Here is a 27,571-nt window from a genome sequence, read left to right as displayed (position 1 = left end):
ACAAATCACCCATCATTCTGACCCCAAACATTGCAAATCATCTCAATCAAGTTCTCTAATTACCTTTGAACACCCTCCCTCCCTGTCTGCCACCAGATGAATCATCAATATTCGCTCACAAACAATCACTCAATAATCACTCCTTAGTGCAATGGTTGCCTGTTCCAATCCGAGCACGATGATAGGTATACTATCTCCTCTTTGATGCAAGCAACAGATTGGAATTTGGCAGTCTTGTAAATCAAATGATCATTTGGGGTAGCTCTCATAGGTGATGAAAAAAACAGAAGGATTATAGGAGTGAACCAGTACAGGTTAATTTTCGATTGGTAAGTTTGTAAAGACCAACCACCTCCAGGAAAAAATCATCACCCATCATTCAGGCCACAAACATTACAAATCATCTAAAGCAAGTTCCCAAATTACAGTTGAACAGCCTCCCTCACAGTCTGATATCACTTGAATCATCAGTCATCACTAATCACTAACTCACTGTTGCAATTGTAGTTACCTCTTCCAATCCAAGCATGGGTAGGTTAGGTAGTAGGTACACAATTGCATCTTTGATGCAGGCAACACATTGGAATTTGGTATTGGCACTCTTGTAAATCAGTGATCTTCTGGGGCAGCCCTGCTTAGTGATGCTTAAAAGGATAGTCATGCGATGGAGGCAGGAATTGTCTTCAACGCCATGAAGGAATTGCGGGGGTTCTTCACTGCCACTGGCCCAACTGCAATCCGACAATATTTGCAACTAGAAAATGGTGGGGCAGCATATACATCTGACATAAACATAATGTTCCACCAGCTTTTTTTTTGTTGCACAGAAATAAGTTCAATGAGAAATAAATACAACTTCTATGGTGGCTGTGGCATACTCAGTCCAGGAAATAGAGTTTGTCCTCAGACTCAGGTGGTTCACCCAGAAGTTGGTCAGCTAACACACTTAATTCAAATTCTGACCAATCATCCTCCTCTTCCTGCACTGTTTGGGGAACGGTGTTATTGTGTGATATAAAATGTTGGTTCATTTTGATCACAGTCAATCTCTTCACATTATGAGGTAAGAGACTGGGCCTTCTCACTGTAACAACTGCACCAGCTACACTGAACACATGTTCAGCAGACACACTGGCTACAGGACAAGCCAGATTCTTTATTGCCAGTCTGCTGAGCTCTACCTATTGGCGCTAGGGGTGGGCGGAATTTGCGTTTACGCGCTACGCAAAGCTCCGCGAAATGATAAAAAAATCTCCGAGAGCAAGCAATGCTTTTTTCCTGTTTGCGAACGCTGTTTGCGTGCTCAGGGGGAAATATCTGACGAACACTCATTTTGAAAGCACGAACAAGCAAAAATTCCGCGAAGCCACAGATTGCGGAATTTTTGGCAATTCCGCGTTCTACGCGGAACGCGAAATTACCCAAATTCCGTGAGCGGAACGGAATTTACCACCAAGGCCTAATTGGCACGCCTTCCCTTACCAATGGGTTGGGATCCACATAGACCTCTTTTGGGTCATCCAGATCCTCCTGCAACATCCTGTGGATGGCCATTGGTGCTGCCACTTGCTCATCCTCCGGACTTAAGCCCTGCCGATTGAAACCAATATAATGCAGCGGTTGGGTACGGTCCTTCTGTTGCTGTTGCTGCCAGTGTTCTGGTTGTTGGTGTTGTTGGCTGTTGTGAGACAAGAATGGTCATTCTGGAAGCTGAAGGCAGCACCCCAGTGCAGTGGGGTGGGACTCTAAGTTCCAGCCTTTCTTCTTCCATGTCTCCGGCTTGCTCTACAATCCACCTCTTGTATTTTGAAATATGCCCTTCAGAAAAAGTAATGAAAGTAGGCAGAATTTCTCTGGACTGTGGATCAAGTAATGTGACAGAGATGTACTCTTTGTACAAGAAGATGTTGTTTTGCAGCCTTGCATTGGAAGCAAATCGAAAGAGTAAGCTCTCAACCAAGGCATGCGCTTCTGTGTTTTCGGTCACACCTGCAGGAGCGAACCATTCAGACACCTTCTTTATCTAATCTGGTCGCAGTTACAACAACAGGATAACTTGGCCCATCATACTGTACTCCTTGCTAACTTCCCGTGTGAAAACCTCAAAAGGGAGTAGCATCTGTGTCAGGAATTTGCTTATGCCTCCTTTCTCCACATCCATGTTCATAGCTTTCCCAACTGCATCTAATCCTCTTTGAATGACATAATCATTGATCTGGTTGTACTGCTCAAACAGACGTTGTTACATGTAATTAGTTAATTTCCAACATGTTGGCACCTCCTGTATCAGGGCTTTAATTGGTACTTTATTAGCAAGCTGAATAATCTGAAGAATGGCTGAAATGAGTGCATATTCTTCTGCAGGTGGTCAGTATGTTGCTGACTATGTCTTCTTTTTTAAGAAAGTCTTGCACCACCAGATTGATGCAATGGGCCAAACAGAGGACTCTGAAATAGCCACAGTCTGCGATCACCTTGACTATGTTGCTGCCATTGTCTGTGGCAAAGAAATTAAATTCTGAGACCTCTGGATCACAGCCATTCAGACACCTTACTGTCAAATTCCTCCAAGATGTTTACATCTGAATGTGATTTCCACATGGCGAACATGGCCACTGTAGCATGGCGCTGAATGTTCTTCAAACTTTCTTTGGGGCCAAGACCTGATTATATTTTTTGCTTCAGCCCCACAAAAGAGATCCAGTGTGCAGTGATGCACATGAACTCAGTTGCCTGACAACTGGTCCACATGTCTATCGTCTGGTGGTAGTGTGAGCAACACTTTGCTGCAAAACATGTCCAACCAATTGCAGCACATCACGATGCAGCGCTGTAACAGCAACTCTGGCAAAATAGGTCTGACCTAGAAACTTCCATTTTAAACAGATGGATGCCACAAATTATAAGAATCCCACTCCTTCCACAAAAGAAAAAGGGAGAAGGTACAGCACTAACATTTTTGCCAGCTTCCCACTTGTAGGGCTCCTCCTGCCTAAACATGAGGGTAATAGTAGGCTGGATTTTCTTCTTTTCTTGGGCCACTAACACCGGTGACGTTCAAGAAGTAGGTGTTGGTAGACTCAATGTGCGTCTGAGTGAGAAGTCACTGAATGCCGTGGTGTCTCCATCTCATTCTGAGTCTTCCTGTGCCATTGTAAAGTCACTGAGGTGGGTGATTCTTCCTGCGCACTGCTGGGGACAGGGCTGCTTTGTGTGAGAATGTTACCATATTCTTCCTCATCATCACCTCCCACCAGGATTGGACTTGTAGCTGATGTTTCCTGGCTCGCCTCACTACTACGTACAATGTTTAGTAATTTCTTTATGGTGCTTCTCCAACTTGATGGCATGGTGTTTTTTCATAAGGTTCATTTGGGCTCTAGTACCTTAATGATAACCAGGCTTAATTCTACGAACATTCATGTGGCAAATGGTGCATACTGTAATGTAATCCCCCTCTTTGCTAACTGTCAAAAAGTCCCAAAATGGGATGAAGTATTTTTTTACTGTGCTACTGCCAATGTCTGAATAAGAACTGGAGAGAGATAGGCATGCAGTCGATTGCCTCTCTGCACTGAATACTTCTACTGAGGTAGGGGTTGGGGCAGGTCTCAGCTGGAGACGTGCAAGTATGGGAGCTGGTGGTGCAACCTGTGCCACATCCCTTGGAGAAGGTTGAATAGAAATGTCGGACTCCTCTGTGTCAACTTCCACAATGACTAGCTCATCATCACCATCTTCCTCATCATCGCCTTCCATAATTCTAAAACTTTCCGGTACATTTTTTCTCCCTTAACTCTCCTGTTATCTCCCAGAGTGTGTCGGGTCCACTCCAAGTCTGTATCACCATCATCAGAAGTGGTGCTTGTAGATGATAGTGGAGTAGTAGCCTTTTTGTTTCCTTGTTGGAGATCTGGGAGCCAATGATTCTGCAAGAGGAGATTCTTGGTCGGCAGGAAGCTTGACCTCCTGTACTGCCCCAACTTCAGGACGTTCTACTAATAGTAGATGCAGCTGCAGTCCACTTTGCTCTGTTTCCTTAAAATATTGAGTACTACTTTGGAAAAGGGACAAATCCAATTCAATGTCTCTGCTTGTCAGCATCGTCATGATTGCAGTGGCTGCCTCACTGACAGACATGGTCCTGGGCTTAGGTTGGGGTGGTGTTGCTGATGCAGGAGTGCTCCTCCAAGCTTTCTTCCCAGAGCCCGCTGCGGCAGGCACATGGCATTGTCTGAAATGTCACTGGTGGAAAGCAGCTTCTTCTCACTGACCATTTTCTTTTAAGGAACTTTCTTTGGGGCCATCCTAAAGCTCTCAGTTGGTAGTGGCACTAAGCTGCACAAGCAGAAGTGCTTGAAGGACTGACGTGTGATATCACTGTATGGGCCTTATGTTTGGCAGAGTTGCAGGTGATCTCTCGTCTCTTGTGCACCTAAAAGCAAACAGGCAAGACAAACATTTAGTGAAACCTCACATTGTTGCAGTTTGAATTAGTACAGAAAAAGGCAATATTAGTTATTATTGGTAACTTAGTTAATAAATATAACCACTTTCGAACCACAACACAATACCATAAAATGTAATTCCCCTTCAGGAAAACACACACAATAGAAAAAACTCTTTCCTTTATGTACATAGAGGAGATACCTGTGGCACTCAGGGAACTGCATGGGTAAATGGGAAAATAATCTTTTAAATAATGCAGGTAAGAATCTGTGCGTAGGGCAGGCAATATGCTCCAGGGGGAAATGTAATAATCATTAAAAAAAAATGGATGATGCTGATGCGTCTGCAGTGCACTGCAGCCAGGGTGTCCAGAAGGAAATGGAGTTATACCTAAAAAAAAATGAATGTTGTTGTGCGACTGTGCGCCTATGATGGATGGATGGATCAACTGAAGCAAAATTATAAAAATGTTTTTTTATTTTTTTTTATAAAAAAATGCAACAAAAAATTGAAAAGCAATCTGGAAAAAAAGAGGTTATATTTTTTTAAAGAATTACAAAATATTTTCAACAAAATAAAAGAAACAACTAAAAAAATTCAAAATTAAAATACATTCAAATACAACAAATTAAAAGTATAAAATAAAAAATGTTATCAATAATTGCCAATGTTTGCATGGGAGGATGAGAAGAAACCTAGTATGAGACAAAGAGGTGCAAAATAAAAATAAATAAATAAATGCATGTAATATATAAGTACTCTTCATCTAAATCATAAAATTAATATATAGCAATGACCCTCAAGCATAATATTAAACTGAAGTCACATCCATCCATGCAAGTCTATGGCAAAAACACACTGGCTGGATGAACTAAATGGCTGCCAACCAGTGCTACATGGTCAAACAACAACACTGAGCAAGGAGGCATGGGGAACAAAGAACGCATGCAAGCCTATGGCAAAGGCACACTGACAGTCAGAACTTTATTTGAGCTGGTGGTTTCTGGTGCTCGGCACGGCACTTAATTGTTAAAGCTGGCACTTATGACAGTCTGCCACAAGGTGGTGCTGTTTGTTCCAATCAGAGATGAACACAACAACAGTAGTTTATTAATTAAAGTTACATTAAAAATAACTAATTCCTCCTGCCCATGCCAATGTTATAGCTCTGAGGGCCTGGAATGGTCTGAACTGTCACACTTGTGTGATGGTTATCTGTTGTGTTGATACTGTTATTGACAACGCCGGCAAGTGCAAGCTGCAGTGGCCTCCTGACGAGAGCCCTTTACAAATTAAGCACTTCAGCCTGTGCCACATAGTCAAAAAATAACACTAAGCAAGGAGTCATGTTGAACAAAGAACATATGCAAGCCTATGGCAAAAGCACACTGGCTGGATGCATTAAATGGCTGCCAGCCACATGGCAATCAACAACAGCAAGCACGGAGGCACGGGTAACAAAAATAACACATTCAGAACTTATGAACACAAGCTCCACAAAATGGCAACCGGCCACATGGCATGGGGAACAAAGACAAATCAATTGTTGCCTATGGCCAACACACATACACACTAGACAGATAAAGGAGGCAAGGTAACACTGAAGAACACACAGCCATTAATTCAATAATGGCAAAAACAAAATTAACTGAGCTATAAAAATGCGTACAACATCACACATCCTCCCAATGCATCAAATATTACCCCACATACACACTTTTTGTACACAAACAATCGTGAAACACCGATCAAAATTACATTTCTAATTTAATCCAATGCCATCCCTTCCCTAAATGATGTTTTAAAACAACATATACCATAGAAACAGTTGTTTCATATACCCATGACAAGCACTGGCCTGGGCCTACTGGATGGCCCTTTGACAGACTGGGCCACATAGTAAAATAAATAAATATTGCAAATCTAACAAACATGGAGAAAATATACTGAACTGTTCAACATTATTCCTTTACAATAAGAAGAAAAAATAAATCCCAAAATATAACTAGGCCGTTACTGAAACTGCAGGCCACCCACCACAATAAATAAAAAAAATAAAAAAAAGTACAAATAAATACTGCTGCATGCCCTCTATCAAACAAACAATACTCTTATACGGAGTTTTTGAACTTACTTGTGAATTCTGAAAAACAAAGTCCTTAAATTCAAAGGTAAATATGCAACAGACATAGAGAGTGATCCTTCCAGCTCCAAATCGAAAGGAAAAGTGAAAAAAGGAGATGTACAAAGCACTTGGAGGAGCCTGCTGGATAGGAACAGGATGTTGGAGTCCCTGGGGCACTTCCTTTCTGTTGGAAAAAAAAGAAAAAAAGAAAGTCTTCTTGCAAAAAAGCACCAACTCCAACGGTCCGCCAGACAAGAAATTCTACTCGAAAGGCCTCTTTAGCTGCTTCTCGGGCTATGCGAGATGGATGCATTTGCGATCGGCCCAACAATGCCGCTGTCATGACCAGAAGCTGTGTGAATGTGTGTGTAGTCTTACTGGAGCTCGCTAACTGTGCGAGCAAGCGCAAAGACTTACACGTGCTCTCTAGCTGTCCGAGAGTATCGCAGTGCTTGTGATTTAGCGGCAAAACAAATCTCGAGCGCGAACAGAAAAAAATTTCCCCTTCACGCCCGGAAGGGAGAATTCAGGAACTTCTGGCATGGAGTGCCCAAATTCTGCAAACTTCGCGGGCGGAGTTTCATGCCCAGGCCTAGTCTTGACCGTGCACTAATAGAATCGTCCAGCCCGAACTGCCAGACCAGAACCTCCACAAACCAGAACACAAGCAACCCAAGATCGGATTCACTGTCATTGGGGCTCCTCAGTCAGGTGTAGCATGGTTCCAGTGGCAGAGTGGTCAAGAGGTGTATTTATTACACACTTTTTCCTGTGATCTGTACATTTGACTAATTTAAAAACAATTATTATTTTTCCACACATACATCAATTTAATTATTAATAATTCAAACCATTTCTCTTCAATAACAATGCTCTGTGTTCAAGAGTAATCCAAAATCAACATGGAAAAAACTCCAAACAATAATATAATATAATATTAAATCACATCCATTTAAAACAATTAAAATAGTTGTTCAGGTTTTTAGTGAAAATGCATATATGGTATTTGGTTCTAAGGATTTAGTTTCCCAGTAGAGGCCATACAGTTTGTACAATATAAGTGTGTGAATATATGTGAAGAAAAGGAAGTTTTCTATGAGTGAATTACCTTTGTGACCCTGTCCCTTTTCGTTAAGCACGCCATCTCTCCCAATCTTGTGGAGAGTGGTCAGGAGGCCTTTCAAAATGTCCACGATTAAGCCTATTTTGAGTCACCGAACTTGGAAACAGTACTGCAACTCCATGGCATGCTCTTGGTACCACAGACGATTTGCAAATCATTGCACAGCATGGAAGGATTTCATTGGTTCCTGTGACTTTATTATTCCACAGTCTATGAATTCCTGTAATCCTTACTGCAGGAGACCTCCACAGCAAAAGCTAGATAGGTGTTTGTGCTTTTGTTTTCTCTTCAAGAGATAAAAAGCTTTTCCCAGCTTCAGCTATTACTTCTGGGTGGTATGACCAGTACAGTGGAAATCCAGGTAATCTGCACAAGATAATAGCAAAGATCAGGCTGAAGATACCTGGTCTCCACTGAGTCTATTGTGTGACAATTCTTCAGCATTCCTGCTTGAGAAAACAGCTATCATAAAAATAGTCATGTACATTGTGTGGCTTGTACTGCCTGTATTAGAAAGCAGATTGTGCAAGAGAAATCCTCTGAAACCTGTTCATTATCTGGCTAGGATTGTGAAATTTTGCAGAGGACCACGAAGCCTTGGCCCTCTGCTAGCCGGAAGCCAGTCCCGGTATGACCTGTGGCGATAGTTACGCGGGGCGTGACTCCCACCCCTCTGTAGCACAAGAAATGGTGGCTGGAGGACAAGAGGCCTAGAGGATGTTTCAGCTGCTGTGCCGAAGGTGCTGGATAGCAACGGGGACTTCAGTTAACGCGCTCAACAAGCAGTCGATGAAAGGAGCCCAGGCGGCGCTGACCTGAGAGGGACGTCCTGGCGCAGACACATAGACGAAAAGTGAAGGTCTTGGGCAGGGAGCTGTTGCAACACCAGCCGAGCAGAGAGGACGGGAGCTGCACCGAGGGCCTTGGAGGTACTGAGTCTGACTGGTAGGTGACCGGGGGCACAAAGATTCACCCACATCACCTTCATGCACTGAGGCATTGACATCTGACAGTGGACTGTCTGCTCTCTGGAGGAGGGCTGAAGGCCATTGGGAGGGCCCTGTCCTGGTCCACGTTGCAGTGGGCCCCTGCGTCAGTGCAAAGATCGGATTAGATGGTGAGAGGCTGGGGGAAGTGTATCCCCTGGCCTTCTTGGAGCGGGCTGATTGGAGGACCACTGACGGACAGTGGAGCCCCGGGGGCCTGGCAGAAGTTAATGAGCAGGCTTGGTGGTGTACCCTGCCCCTCCCCCGCCCTGTAGTATTAACCAGAGGGATTATCCATCACAGGCAACTAAATGGAAATAAAAACATAGAGTCAGTGGGTTATAAATATGTCAAAGCTTTACAAAGAATTGAGACCAGGCTACTACATGACACAACAAAGAATTCCTGACAGTGAATAAAAAAAATTCTTATGAGAAATCGGGAGCTACTAGTTAATTAAAACTAAAAGTTAGGAAATCCTCGATTCATGAAAACTGGATTCAAAGTCTGGAGTGAACAAGGTTAGACATTTACAGTTACACAACGAATGGGCTGAATGATGATGCTGATGACTGATGTTCTTCATTCTATATCTAAAATACAGATCACTTTCATGCATGGGTGGGTAAATGGGTCCAGTGTAGGCTATTGCTTAGCTAATAGAAGATCCATCAGTGAGTTGTTGCTTTCATCACATCCGCCCCACCAAGTGTGTGATCCATTGATGGTGTAAATTAAGCCACACCTCAATAAATCCCACAGCCTGTGGGAAGAGGGTGGGGAGTTTGATAAATGGATGGGAAAGGGGATTTGGGGCAATGTTTGACAAAGACAAACACTACACAAGGACAACATTCATCTGGCGAATGAGCAGCATATCATCATCATTAATCTGTTGTGAAAGGAAACAATGGAATGAGTATGACACAGTACAGTTAAATGCAGTGCAAGCAGGCCCTCTGCCCACGTTATCAGATGTCTAAATGTTCTGTCTTGCTAGGTTGAAAAGTATGAAATTATGGAGGAGTTCACCCACCCACCCAGCTCTCCAAATACGATTGTTAAAAGTTAAATGATACTGTACTGCAAAATCAGGTGTTGCATTTGCATTCTCCGCTGGAATATCCATCAGTCTGGGGTGTCTGCCTGGACTGGTTCAGTAGGAAAGCAGGAGAGTTGAGCTCAGCTTTCGCCCTATAATCATGAAGGAGATGAGAAGGCCTGCAGATTGTAAAACAGAAACTGTATTTTAGTGTCAAGGAGAAGGACAGAAGGATGGTAAGTTTCATGAGGAATGTACCAAGAAGACTCAGACGCAGAGCTTTCACTATTGCCACCAGTGCAACACACACACTCAGCAGTAGTTCACAAATCAACGCATGTCTCTCCATTCCAGATAGCTGAGTACTAGGCCTCAGTGTCATGGTTTTCCTTTGATTTTGATAACATCTTGCTTCTAGCTATTGTGAGGTAGTCCAGCTCTGAGTTCTTCTATCCTCTTCCTGACTCTGAGTAACGCCATCCTGGTCACGACCCAAGCAAGATATACATGTAGTGCACTGCTGTTGAAGAACAAGTAGAGAAACATAATTGCAGTCTTTTGTATAGGTTTTTGTTTGTTAACTAAAGTGACTGTTCTGGTCTCTGAAGAACCAGAAAGAAGGAGTGGACACTGCAAATAAATCTGGCTAAGCGTGAAAGGGCCAATCACCTCCAGGAAAAAATGTTCACCCATCATTCAGGCCCCAAACATTGCAAATCATCTCAAGCAAGTCCCCAAATTACAGTTGAACACCCTCCCTCAATGTCTGCCACCACACGAATCATCAATCATCACTCACAAACAATCACTCAATAATCACTCGTTGGTGCAATTGGTAGCTGTGCCAATCCTAGCACGGTAGTAGATACACTATCTCCTCTTTGATGCAAGCAACAGATTGGAATTTTGCAGTCTTGTAAATTAAATTATCATATGGGGCAGCCCTCCTGGGTGATAAAAAAAGAAAGAAAGATCATAGGACTCGACCTTACATGGTAATTTTTGCTAAGTACGTTTGTAAAGGCCAACTACCTCCAGGAAAACAAATCACCCATCATTCTGACCCCAAACATTGCAAATCATCTCAATCAAGTTCTCTAATTACCTTTGAACACCCTCCCTCCCTGTCTGCCACCAGATGAATCATCAATATTCGCTCACAAACAATCACTCAATAATCACTCCTTAGTGCAATGGTTGCCTGTTCCAATCCGAGCACGATGATAGGTATACTATCTCCTCTTTGATGCAAGCAACAGATTGGAATTTGGCAGTCTTGTAAATCAAATGATCATTTGGGGTAGCTCTCATAGGTGATGAAAAAAACAGAAGGATTATAGGAGTGAACCAGTACAGGTTAATTTTCGATTGGTAAGTTTGTAAAGACCAACCACCTCCAGGAAAAAATCATCACCCATCATTCAGGCCACAAACATTACAAATCATCTAAAGCAAGTTCCCAAATTACAGTTGAACAGCCTCCCTCACAGTCTGATATCACTTGAATCATCAGTCATCACTAATCACTAACTCACTGTTGCAATTGTAGTTACCTCTTCCAATCCAAGCATGGGTAGGTTAGGTAGTAGGTACACAATTGCATCTTTGATGCAGGCAACACATTGGAATTTGGTATTGGCACTCTTGTAAATCAGTGATCTTCTGGGGCAGCCCTGCTTAGTGATGCTTAAAAGGATAGTCATGCGATGGAGGCAGGAATTGTCTTCAACGCCATGAAGGAATTGCGGGGGTTCTTCACTGCCACTGGCCCAACTGCAATCCGACAATATTTGCAACTAGAAAATGGTGGGGCAGCATATACATCTGACATAAACATAATGTTCCACCAGCTTTTTTTTTGTTGCACAGAAATAAGTTCAATGAGAAATAAATACAACTTCTATGGTGGCTGTGGCATACTCAGTCCAGGAAATAGAGTTTGTCCTCAGACTCAGGTGGTTCACCCAGAAGTTGGTCAGCTAACACACTTAATTCAAATTCTGACCAATCATCCTCCTCTTCCTGCACTGTTTGGGGAACGGTGTTATTGTGTGATATAAAATGTTGGTTCATTTTGATCACAGTCAATCTCTTCACATTATGAGGTAAGAGACTGGGCCTTCTCACTGTAACAACTGCACCAGCTACACTGAACACATGTTCAGCAGACACACTGGCTACAGGACAAGCCAGATTCTTTATTGCCAGTCTGCTGAGCTCTACCTATTGGCGCTAGGGGTGGGCGGAATTTGCATTCACGCGCTACGCAAAGCTCCGCGAAATGATAAAAAAATCTCCGAGAGCAAGCAATGCTTTTTTCCTGTTTGCGAACGCTGTTTGCGTGCTCAGGGGGAAATATCTGACGAACACTCATTTTGAAAGCACGAACAAGCAAAAATTCCGCGAAGCCACAGATTGCGGAATTTTTGGCAATTCCGCGTTCTACGCGGAACGCGAAATTACCCAAATTCCGTGAGCGGAACGGAATTTACCACCAAGGACTAATTGGCACGCCTTCCCTTACCAATGGGTTGGGATCCACATAGACCTCTTTTGGGTCATCCAGATCCTCCTGCAACATCCTGTGGATGGCCATTGGTGCTGCCACTTGCTCATCCTCCGGACTTAAGCCCTGCCGATTGAAACCAATATAATGCAGCGGTTGGGTACGGTCCTTCTGTTGCTGTTGCTGCCAGTGTTCTGGTTGTTGGTGTTGTTGGCTGTTGTGAGACAAGAATGGTCATTCTGGAAGCTGAAGGCAGCACCCCAGTGCAGTGGGGTGGGACTCTAAGTTCCAGCCTTTCTTCTTCCATGTCTCCGGCTTGCTCTACAATCCACCTCTTGTATTTTGAAATATGCCCTTCAGAAAAAGTAATGAAAGTAGGCAGAATTTCTCTGGACTGTGGATCAAGTAATGTGACAGAGATGTACTCTTTGTACAAGAAGATGTTGTTTTGCAGCCTTGCATTGGAAGCAAATCGAAAGAGTAAGCTCTCAACCAAGGCATGCGCTTCTGTGTTTTCGGTCACACCTGCAGGAGCGAACCATTCAGACACCTTCTTTATCTAATCTGGTCGCAGTTACAACAACAGGATAACTTGGCCCATCATACTGTACTCCTTGCTAACTTCCCGTGTGAAAACCTCAAAAGGGAGTAGCATCTGTGTCAGGAATTTGCTTATGCCTCCTTTCTCCACATCCATGTTCATAGCTTTCCCAACTGCATCTAATCCTCTTTGAATGACATAATCATTGATCTGATTGTACTGCTCAAACAGACGTTGTTACATGTAATTAGTTAATTTCCAACATGTTGGCACCTCCTGTATCAGGGCTTTAATTGGTACTTTATTAGCAAGCTGAATAATCTGAAGAATGGCTGAAATGAGTGCATATTCTTCTGCAGGTGGTCAGTATGTTGCTGACTATGTCTTCTTTTTTAAGAAAGTCTTGCACCACCAGATTGATGCAATGGGCCAAACACAGGACTCTGAAATAGCCACAGTCTGCGATCACCTTGACTATGTTGCTGCCATTGTCTGTGGCAAAGAAATTAAATTCTGAGACCTCTGGATCACAGCCATTCAGACACCTTACTGTCAAATTCCTCCAAGATGTTTACATCTGAATGTGATTTCCACATGGCGAACATGGCCACTGTAGCATGGCGCTGAATGTTCTTCAAACTTTCTTTGGGGCCAAGACCTGATTATATTTTTTGCTTCAGCCCCACAAAAGAGATCCAGTGTGCAGTGATGCACATGAACTCAGTTGCCTGACAACTGGTCCACATGTCTATCGTCTGGTGGTAGTGTGAGCAACACTTTGCTGCAAAACATGTCCAACCAATTGCAGCACATCACGATGCAGCGCTGTAACAGCAACTCTGGCAAAATAGGTCTGACCTAGAAACTTCCATTTTAAACAGATGGATGCCACAAATTATAAGAATCCCACTCCTTCCACAAAAGAAAAAGGGAGAAGGTACAGCACTAACATTTTTGCCAGCTTCCCACTTGTAGGGCTCCTCCTGCCTAAACATGAGGGTAATAGTAGGCTGGATTTTCTTCTTTTCTTGGGCCACTAACACCGGTGACGTTCAAGAAGTAGGTGTTGGTAGACTCAATGTGCGTCTGAGTGAGAAGTCACTGAATGCCGTGGTGTCTCCATCTCATTCTGAGTCTTCCTGTGCCATTGTAAAGTCACTGAGGTGGGTGATTCTTCCTGCGCACTGCTGGGGACAGGGCTGCTTTGTGTGAGAATGTTACCATATTCTTCCTCATCATCACCTCCCACCAGGATTGGACTTGTAGCTGATGTTTCCTGGCTCGCCTCACTACTACGTACAATGTTTAGTAATTTCTTTATGGTGCTTCTCCAACTTGATGGCATGGTGTTTTTTCATAAGGTTCATTTGGGCTCTAGTACCTTAATGATAACCAGGCTTAATTCTACGAACATTCATGTGGCAAATGGTGCATACTGTAATGTAATCCCCCTCTTTGCTAACTGTCAAAAAGTCCCAAAATGGGATGAAGTATTTTTTTACTGTGCTACTGCCAATGTCTGAATAAGAACTGGAGAGAGATAGGCATGCAGTCGATTGCCTCTCTGCACTGAATACTTCTACTGAGGTAGGGGTTGGGGCAGGTCTCAGCTGGAGACGTGCAAGTATGGGAGCTGGTGGTGCAACCTGTGCCACATCCCTTGGAGAAGGTTGAATAGAAATGTCGGACTCCTCTGTGTCAACTTCCACAATGACTAGCTCATCATCACCATCTTCCTCATCATCGCCTTCCATAATTCTAAAACTTTCCGGTACATTTTTTCTCCCTTAACTCTCCTGTTATCTCCCAGAGTGTGTCGGGTCCACTCCAAGTCTGTATCACCATCATCAGAAGTGGTGCTTGTAGATGATAGTGGAGTAGTAGCCTTTTTGTTTCCTTGTTGGAGATCTGGGAGCCAATGATTCTGCAAGAGGAGATTCTTGGTCGGCAGGAAGCTTGACCTCCTGTACTGCCCCAACTTCAGGACGTTCTACTAATAGTAGATGCAGCTGCAGTCCACTTTGCTCTGTTTCCTTAAAATATTGAGTACTACTTTGGAAAAGGGACCAATCCAATTCAATGTCTCTGCTTGTCAGCATCGTCATGATTGCAGTGGCTGCCTCACTGACAGACATGGTCCTGGGCTTAGGTTGGGGTGGTGTTGCTGATGCAGGAGTGCTCCTCCAAGCTTTCTTCCCAGAGCCCGCTGCGGCAGGCACATGGCATTGTCTGAAATGTCACTGGTGGAAAGCAGCTTCTTCTCACTGACCATTTTCTTTTAAGGAACTTTCTTTGGGGCCATCCTAAAGCTCTCAGTTGATAGTGGCACTAAGCTGCACAAGCAGAAGTGCTTGAAGGACTGACGTGTGATATCACTGTATGGGCCTTATGTTTGGCAGAGTTGCAGGTGATCTCTCGTCTCTTGTGCACCTAAAAGCAAACAGGCAAGACAAACATTTAGTGAAACCTCACATTGTTGCAGTTTGAATTAGTACAGAAAAAGGCAATATTAGTTATTATTGGTAACTTAGTTAATAAATATAACCACTTTCGAACCACAACACAATACCATAAAATGTAATTCCCCTTCAGGAAAACACACACAATAGAAAAAACTCTTTCCTTTATGTACATAGAGGAGATACCTGTGGCACTCAGGGAACTGCATGGGTAAATGGGAAAATAATCTTTTAAAGAATGCAGGTAAGAATCTGTGCGTAGGGCAGGCAATATGCTCCAGGGGGAAATGTAATAATCATTAAAAAAAAAATGGATGATGCTGATGCGTCTGCAGTGCACTGCAGCCAGGGTGTCCAGAAGGAAATGGAGTTATACCTAAAAAAAAATGAATGTTGTTGTGCGACTGTGCGCCTATGATGGATGGATGGATCAACTGAAGCAAAATTATAAAAATGTTTTTTTATTTTTTTTTATAAAAAAATGCAACAAAAAATTGAAAAGCAATCTGGAAAAAAAGAGGTTATATTTTTTTAAAGAATTACAAAATATTTTCAACAAAATAAAAGAAACAACTAAAAAAATTCAAAATTAAAATACATTCAAATACAACAAATTAAAAGTATAAAATAAAAAATGTTATCAATAATTGCCAATGTTTGCATGGGAGGATGAGAAGAAACCTAGTATGAGACAAAGATGTGCAAAATAAAAATAAATAAATAAATGCATGTAATATATAAGTACTCTTCATCTAAATCATAAAATTAGTATATAGCAATGACCCTCAAGCATAATATTAAACTGAAGTCACATCCATCCATGCAAGTCTATGGCAAAAACACACTGGCTGGATGAACTAAATGGCTGCCAACCAGTGCCACATGGTCAAACAACAACACTGAGCAAGGAGGCATGGGGAACAAAGAACGCATGCAAGCCTATGGCAAAGGCACACTGACAGTCAGAACTTTATTTGAGCTGGTGGTTTCTGGTGCTCGGCACGGCACTTAATTGTTAAAGCTGGCACTTATGACAGTCTGCCACAAGGTGGTGCTGTTTGTTCCAATCAGAGATGAACACAACAACAGTAGTTTATTAATTAAAGTTACATTAAAAATAACTAATTCCTCCTGCCCATGCCAATGTTATAGCTCTGAGGGCCTGGAATGGTCTGAACTGTCACACTTGTGTGATGGTTATCTGTTGTGTTGATACTGTTATTGACAACGCCGGCAAGTGCAAGCTGCAGTGGCCTCCTGACGAGAGCCCTTTACAAATTAAGCACTTCAGCCTGTGCCACATAGTCAAAAAATAACACTAAGCAAGGAGTCATGTTGAACAAAGAACATATGCAAGCCTATGGCAAAAGCACACTGGCTGGATGCATTAAATGGCTGCCAGCCACATGGCAATCAACAACAGCAAGCACGGAGGCACGGGTAACAAAAATAACACATTCAGAACTTATGAACACAAGCTCCACAAAATGGCAACCGGCCACATGGCATGGGGAACAAAGACAAATCAATTGTTGCCTATGGCCAACACACATACACACTAGACAGATAAAGGAGGCAAGGTAACACTGAAGAACACACAGCCATTAATTCAATAATGGCAAAAACAAAATTAACTGAGCTATAAAAATGCGTACAACATCACACATCCTCCCAATGCATCAAATATTACCCCACATACACACTTTTTGTACACAAACAATCGTGAAACACCGATCAAAATTACATTTCTAATTTAATCCAATGCCATCCCTTCCCTAAATGATGTTTTAAAACAACATATACCATAGAAACAGTTGTTTCATATACCCATGACAAGCACTGGCCTGGGCCTACTGGATGGCCCTTTGACAGACTGGGCCACATAGTAAAATAAATAAATATTGCAAATCTAACAAACATGGAGAAAATATACTGAACTGTTCAACATTATTCCTTTACAATAAGAAGAAAAAATAAATCCCAAAATATAACTAGGCCGTTACTGAAACTGCAGGCCACCCACCACAATAAATAAAAAAAATAAAAAAAAAGTACAAATAAATACTGCTGCATGCCCTCTATCAAACAAACAATACTCTTATACGGAGTTTTTGAACTTACTTGTGAATTCTGAAAAACAAAGTCCTTAAATTCAAAGGTAAATATGCAACAGACATAGAGAGTGATCCTTCCAGCTCCAAATCGAAAGGAAAAGTGAAAAAAGGAGATGTACAAAGCACTTGGAGGAGCCTGCTGGATAGGAACAGGATGTTGGAGTCCCTGGGGCACTTCCTTTCTGTTGGAAAAAAAAGAAAAAAAGAAAGTCTTCTTGCAAAAAAGCACCAACTCCAACGGTCCGCCAGACAAGAAATTCTACTCGAAAGGCCTCTTTAGCTGCTTCTCGGGCTATGCGAGATGGATGCATTTGCGATCGGCCCAACAATGCCGCTGTCATGACCAGAAGCTGTGTGAATGTGTGTGTAGTCTTACTGGAGCTCGCTAACTGTGCGAGCAAGCGCAAAGACTTACACGTGCTCTCTAGCTGTCCGAGAGTATCGCAGTGCTTGTGATTTAGCGGCAAAACAAATCTCGAGAGCGAACAGAAAAAAATTTCCTCTTCACGCCCGGAAGGGAGAATTCAGGAACTTCTGGCATGGAGTGCCCAAATTCTGCAAACTTCGCGGGCGGAGTTTCATGCCCAGGCCTAGTCTTGACCGTGCACCAATAGAATCGTCCAGCCCGAACTGCCAGACCAGAACCTCCACAAACCAGAACACAAGCAACCCAAGATCGGATTCACTGTCATTGGGGCTCCTCAGTCAGGTGTAGCATGGTTCCAGTGGCAGAGTGGTCAAGAGGTGTATTTATTACACACTTTTTCCTGTGATCTGTACATTTGACTAATTTAAAAACAATTATTATTTTTCCACACATACATCAATTTAATTATTAATAATTCAAACCATTTCTCTTCAATAACAATGCTCTGTGTTCAAGAGTAATCCAAAATCAACATGGAAAAAACTCCAAACAATAATATAATATAATATTAAATCACATCCATTTAAAACAATTAAAATAGTTGTTCAGGTTTTTAGTGAAAATGCATATATGGTATTTGGTTCTAAGGATTTAGTTTCCCAGTAGAGGCCATACAGTTTGTACAATATAAGTGTGTGAATATATGTGAAGAAAAGGAAGTTTTCTATGAGTGAATTACCTTTGTGACCCTGTCCCTTTTCGTTAAGCACGCCATCTCTCCCAATCTTGTGGAGAGTGGTCAGGAGGCCTTTCAAAATGTCCACGATTAAGCCTATTTTGAGTCACCGAACTTGGAAACAGTACTGCAACTCCATGGCATGCTCTTGGTACCACAGACGATTTGCAAATCATTGCACAGCATGGAAGGATTTCATTGGTTCCTGTGACTTTATTATTCCACAGTCTATGAATTCCTGTAATCCTTACTGCAGGAGACCTCCACAGCAAAAGCTAGATAGGTGTTTGTGCTTTTGTTTTCTCTTCAAGAGATAAAAAGCTTTTCCCAGCTTCAGCTATTACTTCTGGGTGGTATGACCAGTACAGTGGAAATCCAGGTAATCTGCACAAGATAATAGCAAAGATCAGGCTGAAGATACCTGGTCTCCACTGAGTCTATTGTGTGACAATTCTTCAGCATTCCTGCTTGAGAAAACAGCTATCATAAAAATAGTCATGTACATTGTGTGGCTTGTACTGCCTGTATTAGACAGCAGATTGCGCAAGAGAAATCCTCTGAAACCTGTTCATTATCTGGCTAGGATTGTGAAATTTTGCAGAGGACCACGAAGCCATGGCCCTCTGCTAGCCGGAAGCCAGTCCCGGTATGACCTGTGGCGAGAGTTACGCGGGGCGTGACTCCCACCCCTCTGTAGCACAAGAAATGGTGGCTGGAGGACAAGAGGCCTAGAGGATGTTTCAGCTGCTGTGCCGAAGGTGCTGGATAGCAACGGGGACTTCAGTTAACGCGCTCAACAAGCAGTCGATGAAAGGAGCCCAGGCGGCGCTGACCTGAGAGGGACGTCCTGGCGCAGACACATAGACGAAAAGTGAAGGTCTTGGGCAGGGAGCTGTTGCAACACCAGCCGAGCAGAGAGGACGGGAGCTGCACCGAGGGCCTTGGAGGTACTGAGTCTGACTGGTAGGTGACCGGGGGCACAAAGATTCACCCACATCACCTTCATGCACTGAGGCATTGACATCTGACAGTGGACTGTCTGCTCTCTGGAGGAGGGCTGAAGGCCATTGGGAGGGCCCTGTCCTGGTCCGGGTTGCAGTGGGCCCCTGCGTCAGTGCAAAGATCGGATTAGATGGTGAGAGGCTGGGGGAAGTGTATCCCCTGGCCTTCTTTGAGCGGGCTGATTGGAGGACCACTGACGGACAGTGGAGCCCCGGGGGCCTGGCAGAAGTTAATGAGCAGGCTTGGTGGTGTACCCTGCCCCTCCCCCGCCCTGCCCCAGCACCCCGCAGCACTCCCGCGGCGAACCGCCACTGCATGCCATTGACTGCAGCTTCGCCAACAGTGCCTACAGGCCTTGGCGAAGAATCCAGCATTTAAACATGCACTGGTGACACAGTGCCACCTGTACAATGTGGTGGAGAAAGCCAGTAAACTTTTGGCCTTTCTTCATAAACGTTATAAGGAACGCTCCTGGGTACTTCAAATTCTAGATGGGTGCCATGCATAAAGCAAACGCAGAGATAGCAGAGGTCTTTGCCTCATATTACGAGAATCTGTATGCCTCCAAGACATCCATGACGGCAGCTGACTGCCCTGATCTTCTCAGAGATATCTCCCTTCTGGAATACACTGGCGAGGCATGGGAGGCCTTGGAGGTAGATCTGATGGAAGAGGAGCTGGCAGGAGCATTACGGGAGCATAAATTCAGGAAGGCACCAGGCCCTATTGGCCTGCCAGTTGAACTATACAAAGGACTAGCAGACATTGTGGCCAAAGCTCTATTGGCTATGTTCAGGAGGCAGGCAAAAATGGCTGTCTAATGCAAGGCCAAAGAACAGCAACTATAATTGTTAATCACAAAAAGTTCAAGCAGCCGTCGGACTGCGGCACCACTAGACCGATCTCCCTGATGAATGTGGAGGCTAAGGTATTAGCAAAGGCCCTGGCGACCAGGTTGTGAGGGGCCATTTCCTCTATCATTTACACTGATCAGTCAGGTTTTATGTCCTACAGGAGCACCTGGCTTAACTTTCGGCGCCTTTATGGAATACTCCTTCTGACTGAGTCACAGATAGAGGAACATGCGGTCTTAATGGCCCAAGATGCCTAGTTGGCGTTTGACTCCGTTGAATGAAATTACCTGTTTGCTATGTTGTTGATGCTAGGCTTTGGGCCACGGTTCTGTGCTTGGATATTGTCACTGTACTAGTCCCCCTTGGCCAGGGTGTGAGTGAACAGCATGACGTCTTGTAGCTTTGAACTGCAAAAATGCACTCTCCAGTGATGCTCTCTCTCCCCTATGATATTTACCTCGGTGCTTGAGCCATTGGCAGAATGGATCTGCTGAGACCCCTTGATACGAGGGAATCAGACACCGGGGGGTTGGGAGGAGTGGATTTCTCTCTGTACAGATGAAGTTGTTCTCTACATTACGCAACCTCTCTTCTTAAAGGATATGATTATGCAGGTGTTTCGCATCTTTGGGGACCATTCTGGCTACAAGATTAATAGGTCCATGTCTATCCGCTCTCGGGGGGGGCCCTCTTCTGCCTTGGGAGAGTCAGACTCCAATATTTTCAGAAAGGTTCCTTCACTTGGGGATACATGTTACTAGAGATCCCCAGGAGTTCCTCCGTAGAAATATACTTCTCCCGCTGGAGATAGTTAGGGGAGATGGGGCGCACTGGTGTGGCTTGTCACTGACGCTGATGGGCAGAGCACCCCTCTTCAAAATGATGAGTTTGCCCTGTTTCTTATACATCATGCAAAACACGCCTTTTAGAATCCCTCCAGAGGTTTTTAAGAAAATACTAATAGATCATGAGGTCAGTCAGCTAATGTGGCAGGGCGGGCTCCAAGAATAGTGTTAAACAAACTACAAAGATGGGTGTATGATGGGGGCTGGCAGTCCCCGACATCCTGAAATATTATTGGGCCTTACAGCTCCTTGAGATAAATGAGTGGGCTTTCACAAACAGTCTGGACCCAGCATACAGAGTGGATAGGGAGGCTATGGGCTGAGGCGGGCACAAGGGTATCCTATATGGAGTGAGGAAGAACAAAACAATACCACAGCACACACAGACAGTGGCTAGAATTTGGAGGAAGCCACAAGGTGTTTGGGCTGGACAGGGAGACTTACCGGTTTAATACCACTTTGGCACAGTTGACTGTTATCCAAAGTGGGGGGACTGAAAGGCTTCTCGAGGTGGGAGCTAATAAGTATAGAACACTTTGGTGATATCTAGAGAGGTCAGGCTTTGAGGACCTTCGTCAAGAGTATACACTTATGGAATCAGAGAGCTTTCGACACCTGCAGCTGGGGTACACCCTTCGATTCCACACACAAGAAGGAGAGCAGTTCCCTGTCTCCTCCCCCGTAGAGGACTAGATACTCACTGAGGCATTATCTGGGGGTGTCGATGATTTATCGGAAATTGGTAAAAAATTGAGGCTAGTGTGGGAAGGGGACCCGGGGGACTTTGAGGATGAGGAATGGTTGGAGAACACTTCAGATCCCAAGGGAAATAGCAATTTGTGCTGGATTCAGGTTGGTCCAACTCAAAATACTACACAGGCCATATTACTCGCAGACACTTCTACACAGAATTTGTAGGGTGGAGACTAAACTGTGCAGGAGGGGATGTGGGGCTGAGGGCACGTTCTTACACATCCTCTGGGAATGTTCACACATTCAGAGATACTGAATTAGAATGATTGAGATAATGTCCTATGTTGTGTCGTTGGAAGTTTCTCTGGACGCAAAATGGTTGTCGGGGAATGCTGGGGAAGCAAAATTGCACAGATACAAGGAGATCTGGCTGCGGCTAGCAGCAGGGGTAGCCATGTGAAATATTGTGAGGGTGTGGGGTGCTTCGGCCCTTCCAGATGTAAAAGAATGGAGGGCAGATTTGTATTGGTGCCAGAGAGCAGAACAAGTGATATACAAAGCCAGAGGTTGTCCCAAAAAGTGCGAGAAAGTCTGGGGGGTTTGGTGTGAGTATAGGGGGTAGAGCTGCAGGAAGGATCAAAGGTGGGCCACCAGAGGCGTGGGAGGGATCATAGGGGCAATTGTGTGCATTCTGAATCATATTGGGCCTTAAAGGTGCAAGTCTTGAACTGCTGGGATACCCATGCTCGCACCTGTATCGCACCACTGGTCAATAGATGGTCAGCGACTATCAATTTCTGTACCCATAAAATGCTGTATGAAGATTGATCTTTTGTTTTCAATAAAAATTATTTAAAATAAAAAAAGTTTAAAAAGTAAAACAAAAATACTTATCTATAACGATGATGAGGGTTAGCCATATCCCTTCTAAGTGGGTATCTTGGCGCCTATAAGTCAGTAGTGGTCCTCGAGTGCGCTAGGTTCATTATGATCTCAGGTTAGAGACTCTGGCAAGTATGCAGTGTCTAGTTGTTGTTATCAGCAGTTGCAGGCTGATGTTGAAGGATCATAATGGTAGACATTAGGCCAGGGCAAAGGCTCAAAGATGAAGGGTTGCAGCAGGTCCCACACCAATTTGCATATTGTGGTGGGGCAGGATAATGTATTAAACGTGCTTCACTAAAGCTCTATGCCCCCACACTTTCCAGTACCTTCTTACTAGCTGGAGAGCAGGGCACAGATGGTCACTCTCAGTAGGCTTCAGTTTCAATTATGATGCATTGCAGTTTTCATGAAAACAATAGAATGGCAAATACTCAGTCAACATCAATCTGCTGAGACCCCGTTGTGCGCCATCTCCTAAGCTGCAGACATGGAGACCCCAGGAGTTAGCAAAGGAAGAGGAGAATCAGGCAGGCAGAGAGGAAGTGGTGATGTGCCTCCGCGGGGGGACCTCTGGGTTTAAGAAGACAATCACACAATAATGGACAAAGCACAACATGCATTTTTACGCAGCACTGATGCCACCCTTTCGACCTACCTCGTTCACCAACTTGTGGTGCAGGCTCTCCCAGTAGAGCGAGCGGGATTCCCCGTGGCATGCAGGGCAGGGGCATGCAGCACCACGAAGTCACTGAACTCCAGCTCTGGACTCCGAGAGTGCTGCCTTAGCGTGGTTTCCACAGAGATCACACAAACTGATGAAGCACGGTGTGGGGTTTTTGTCTGCAAGCTGGGAAAGAGCTGGGAGTGGAAACAGAAAATGGCCTACAGAGACGAAGTCTTGGCATACCACTGAAAAGGGGCACTTCACACTGCTTGGTGGCTGCCAGAGATGGCTGCAGTGCCTGTAAACAGAATACACAGCCAGGCACTCGGAGGACATGTGAGGGTGAATCATTCACTGCGGGCTGACCGACTGTCCGCGCAGGGGACCCTCATAAGAGGGCAGCCCCTTTAGTGCCACAAGATGGCACACTGGGCAGTCTAGTGTTTCCAGAGACCCCGGTTTGGGTCCCCCTGCGCGTCATTTCCGGCCGGTGGGGGGTCGGGAAAAGGTATATTGTCCTCCCCCGCCCCCCTGGCGGCCTCTTTGTTCCCTCGCCCCGATGCCAACTGGACGTGACCCGGGAGCTGCCGATCTTTGTTTGCACGGTGAGTGCATATCCCCCCCCTCGCCCGTTTCCTCCCCTTCGGTGAGTTGCATCAGGGCGGTGTGGCTTTGCTGTGGTGGGCCACCTTGGGGGGGTTCGGTCCGCTCCCGTTTGTTGACGGGCATCTCTGCGGTCTACCCAGGCCCAGAGCGGGCCTTGGGGGTGCCAGGTTTGGGGAAGGTGGGGGGCAGCTGGGTTCCATGTGCCCCCATTTTCCTTCGCCCAGCGGCAGATGCAGCACCGGAGGTACCGGGTCCTCTCCTGAGTTTCCGGGTGTTTGGCTTGCGGGGTCCCCTGCCTCGCGGGCTCTGGGGGCCCAGGTCTGACTAGGTCTGACTAGGTCGGAGGCTGCCGAGGTCGCAATTGATCTCCGGGGTCCTTAACTCCCCCTGCAGGCCTTCCCGCCACCCACTTCCACTCCGCATGTCGTGGATTTGAGGGGTGGGGACCCGACCGCGATGTGTTTCGCAGCAGCAGTTGCGGGGAGGGCCAGCGGGGCCTTCTATGCGCTGCCTTGCGGGAGGGGGACAAAGCTAGTAAGTCGACTCCCATCCGTCCCGTGTGCAGTACGGGTGGCCAGCCTGGATAATGTGTGGGGGGACCCCTGAGGCCTTGCGTGAGCGGAGGGTGCAGCCATATTCCTGTCGTGGCATGTATTGCGGGGACCGCATGCGTGCAGGTTGTCCGGGGGGAGGCCATGGCTTCCTACTCGGCGCTTGGGTTGCGGGGGCTCACGGATGGCGGGGACCGCTTGAAGTTGTCCCGGGGAGGCCCGCCACTGACCTGGGCCCGCGGCACGATGCGGGCGGGCATGGCCACCAACATCGGTTTGGGAGTGAGGGCCGGTGTGCTAACTCGGCGCGCTTGTGCCCAGATGTTTTGCGTGATTGCTCGGTTGCGGACGGAACAGTGCTTGGGTGCCGCAATTGGTTGCAGCCTGTGGGGCTACCTGGGGTGGGCCGGCCGGCTGGGGAAGAGCTCCATACCTTTGTTCGTGTTCGCACCAGTGAGATATGCGCGATATTAGCGTAACCCAAGCGTACGTACGACTGAGGGTTACGATGGGGTTGCGGGGCACATGTTTTAAGTGTTGTTCGGCAGGGCGAGTTACCCTGGACAGGGAGGTGCGCGCTTACTCACAGGTCGGCAAGCCAGCTGTAGCAGGATAGCTAGAAACCGTCGCACGGGGCGTGGGGCGTGTGTCAGCCTTGGCGTGCCTGGTGTACGTGGGAGCGTGTGCATCACAGGTAATGTGTTTATCTGTAGCGGGGAGTGCAGGGTCCAGCAGGGTCCAGCGTTGAAGTTAAGCAGGGTCGGGCCTGGTTTGTACTTGGATGGGTGGCCGTATGGGAACACCAGGTTGCTGCAGCCTTGCAACGAGTGGAGGGCAACTTTTATGGGCAAAATAGGATCTTAAGGCAGGCAGCAATGTATTATTGGGGTTTCTCCATAAAATTGTGATTTTGCAATTTTAACGTATTTGGAAAGCAAAGTCATTTATATGTATTAGGAACGCTATTTCTGTGCTGGGTCATGGCCATTTATGGGAGGGGACTAACGCAGGATGGACATAGTGGTGGGGCACTATAACATATGTGTACATTTTGAAGGGCGTTTGTTAACGTGTCTCCTTTGCAGGTGCTGTCAGTCGTTTGGGGACAGCTGCACGGTGGTACGTTGGGTCCACGGCCGCAGCAGGGTCCTGGGTCCCAGGGGCCTGCAGCGAAGAGGCGACAGGGCACTTTGGGTCATGGACGCTGGCCTCGTCCAGTGCGCAATAATGAATCTTTTCTTTATTCCAGGTCAAACAATTATTAAGGATTGCGACGTCACTAGGGGTCGGACGCAAGAGGTTGGACAGCTTGAGATACAGGTATTGGTCAGGGATCACACCTTTGGGTGGAAACAGGAGAGATGGGTCCGGGTCCCACGGGGGACCACCGGGATCTATGGGGGCGGGCGTTTAGTGTCTCGCTCATGCACCACGGTCCCCCGCTAACGTTTCATTTTCCGCCCCAGCACATCAGCATGTCATCAGCACACGCAGGGCATACTTTGAGCAGCCTTTGGGCGCGTCACGCCTCAGGTCCACTCCCGCTATCGCACAATAGGGGAATGGGGGTCAAGGAGCATCTGGGGAAGCAGGGGGCTCGAGGTGTCCGCAATTAACAACCAAGCAGTATCATGATTTGATCCCATAATTTATCTCCTCAGATCAGGGGCCCGTGTGGAGTCGAAGGTCGCCATGGATAGCCAGGGCTCACCCCCCCTTTTTCCGGAGAGATCCCAGGTGGACGACACGATGCCGGGCAATTCGCAGGACGCACAGTGGGCCAATTTCTTTGAGATGGCCAAGAGCAAAGACCTGGCATGGGCCAATGGCATCCTGAACGCCCCCGATCAGGAGGACTCTGGGATCGTCGGCGATTCGCCTCCTGCGGAACAACAGCCCGGTGCAGAGGCAGGCCCAACTAGGCCCAAGCGGGTCCCCAAACCCACGTCCAGGGATTTCCCGGCAGATCCGCTGCCACCACCCAGGAGCAGAGCAGTTCAAGCCCCCAAAGAGGTTGTTGCAGCGCTGGGTACGCCCACGCCCCCGGGGCCACTTACCCTGTTGGACAGTACCGCGGCCCAAGGTAACTACGCCACTAGGGATGAGTTTGCCAAACTCTTGGACACTATGAACAGTTTCATGACTCAGCTTCAAGCAGGTTCTTTGTCCACCAGCCCCGCACTTTTGTGCCCCAGTGGGGGCACTAAGGAAGGAGCCACTTTAGAGGTGACAAGTGAATGGGCAGGAGGTGTGGGGGAGCCAGGGGGGTAGGTTAGACATACTCCGGCAGTGGGCTTTCCTCCTACACCTACGTCTGGGGTGCTTAGCACAGCGCCAACTCCCGTCTCACTCCCCTCCATAGCGGCCAGCCCAAGTACTACGACAGTCAATACAAGTTCGTGGGCCACAGCTGTTTTGTCTTCCATCTCGCCCGCTCCCTTGCCCACCTTGGTACTACAACCTACGACTGCTCTCACAGCCACTCCCTTGCCCAACTTGGTACAGCAAATAACGACTCACCCCTGCTGTCTGGGCGTTGTTCTCTAGCCTGGCAAGTACCTCAGGCAGCCAAAGAGGGAATTTGGAGGAGGGATTTTGTGGACATTTTTACCTTGCTAATGCTGGGACAAGAGAGGTTAGACGCCAGGAAAATGGGGGAAAAGGAGGATGACAAAAAAGTTAAATATCAGCCGTGGCCGGAGAAGAACATAGCTAACTGGCTAGAGGCCTTCTCCATCCTAGCATCCGTCACTATGGAGAAATTTCCGGAACAGGGACCAGGGTTGGTGCAGTAATCCAGAACCATACATAACGAGGCTATGAGGTGGGGTGGCATTGGATGGTTGAACTATGACAGGGAGTTCAGGAGGAAGATGTCTCAGTGCCCGGAGATGGGGTGGGACCAAAAAGAGGTCCAGCTTTGGATGGACCATATGGGTTCACGCTCACAGCAAAGTGTAGGCACCCAGGGAAATACACAGAGGGGACAATCGTCTTCCAAGGGGTCATTTCCAACAAACGGA

The sequence above is a fragment of the Triturus cristatus genome, chromosome 1_1 (assembly GCF_964204655.1).
Source record: "Triturus cristatus chromosome 1_1, aTriCri1.1, whole genome shotgun sequence".
NCBI classification, from domain to species: domain Eukaryota; kingdom Metazoa; phylum Chordata; class Amphibia; order Caudata; family Salamandridae; genus Triturus; species Triturus cristatus.
This window is presented reverse-complemented; position numbering follows the sequence as displayed.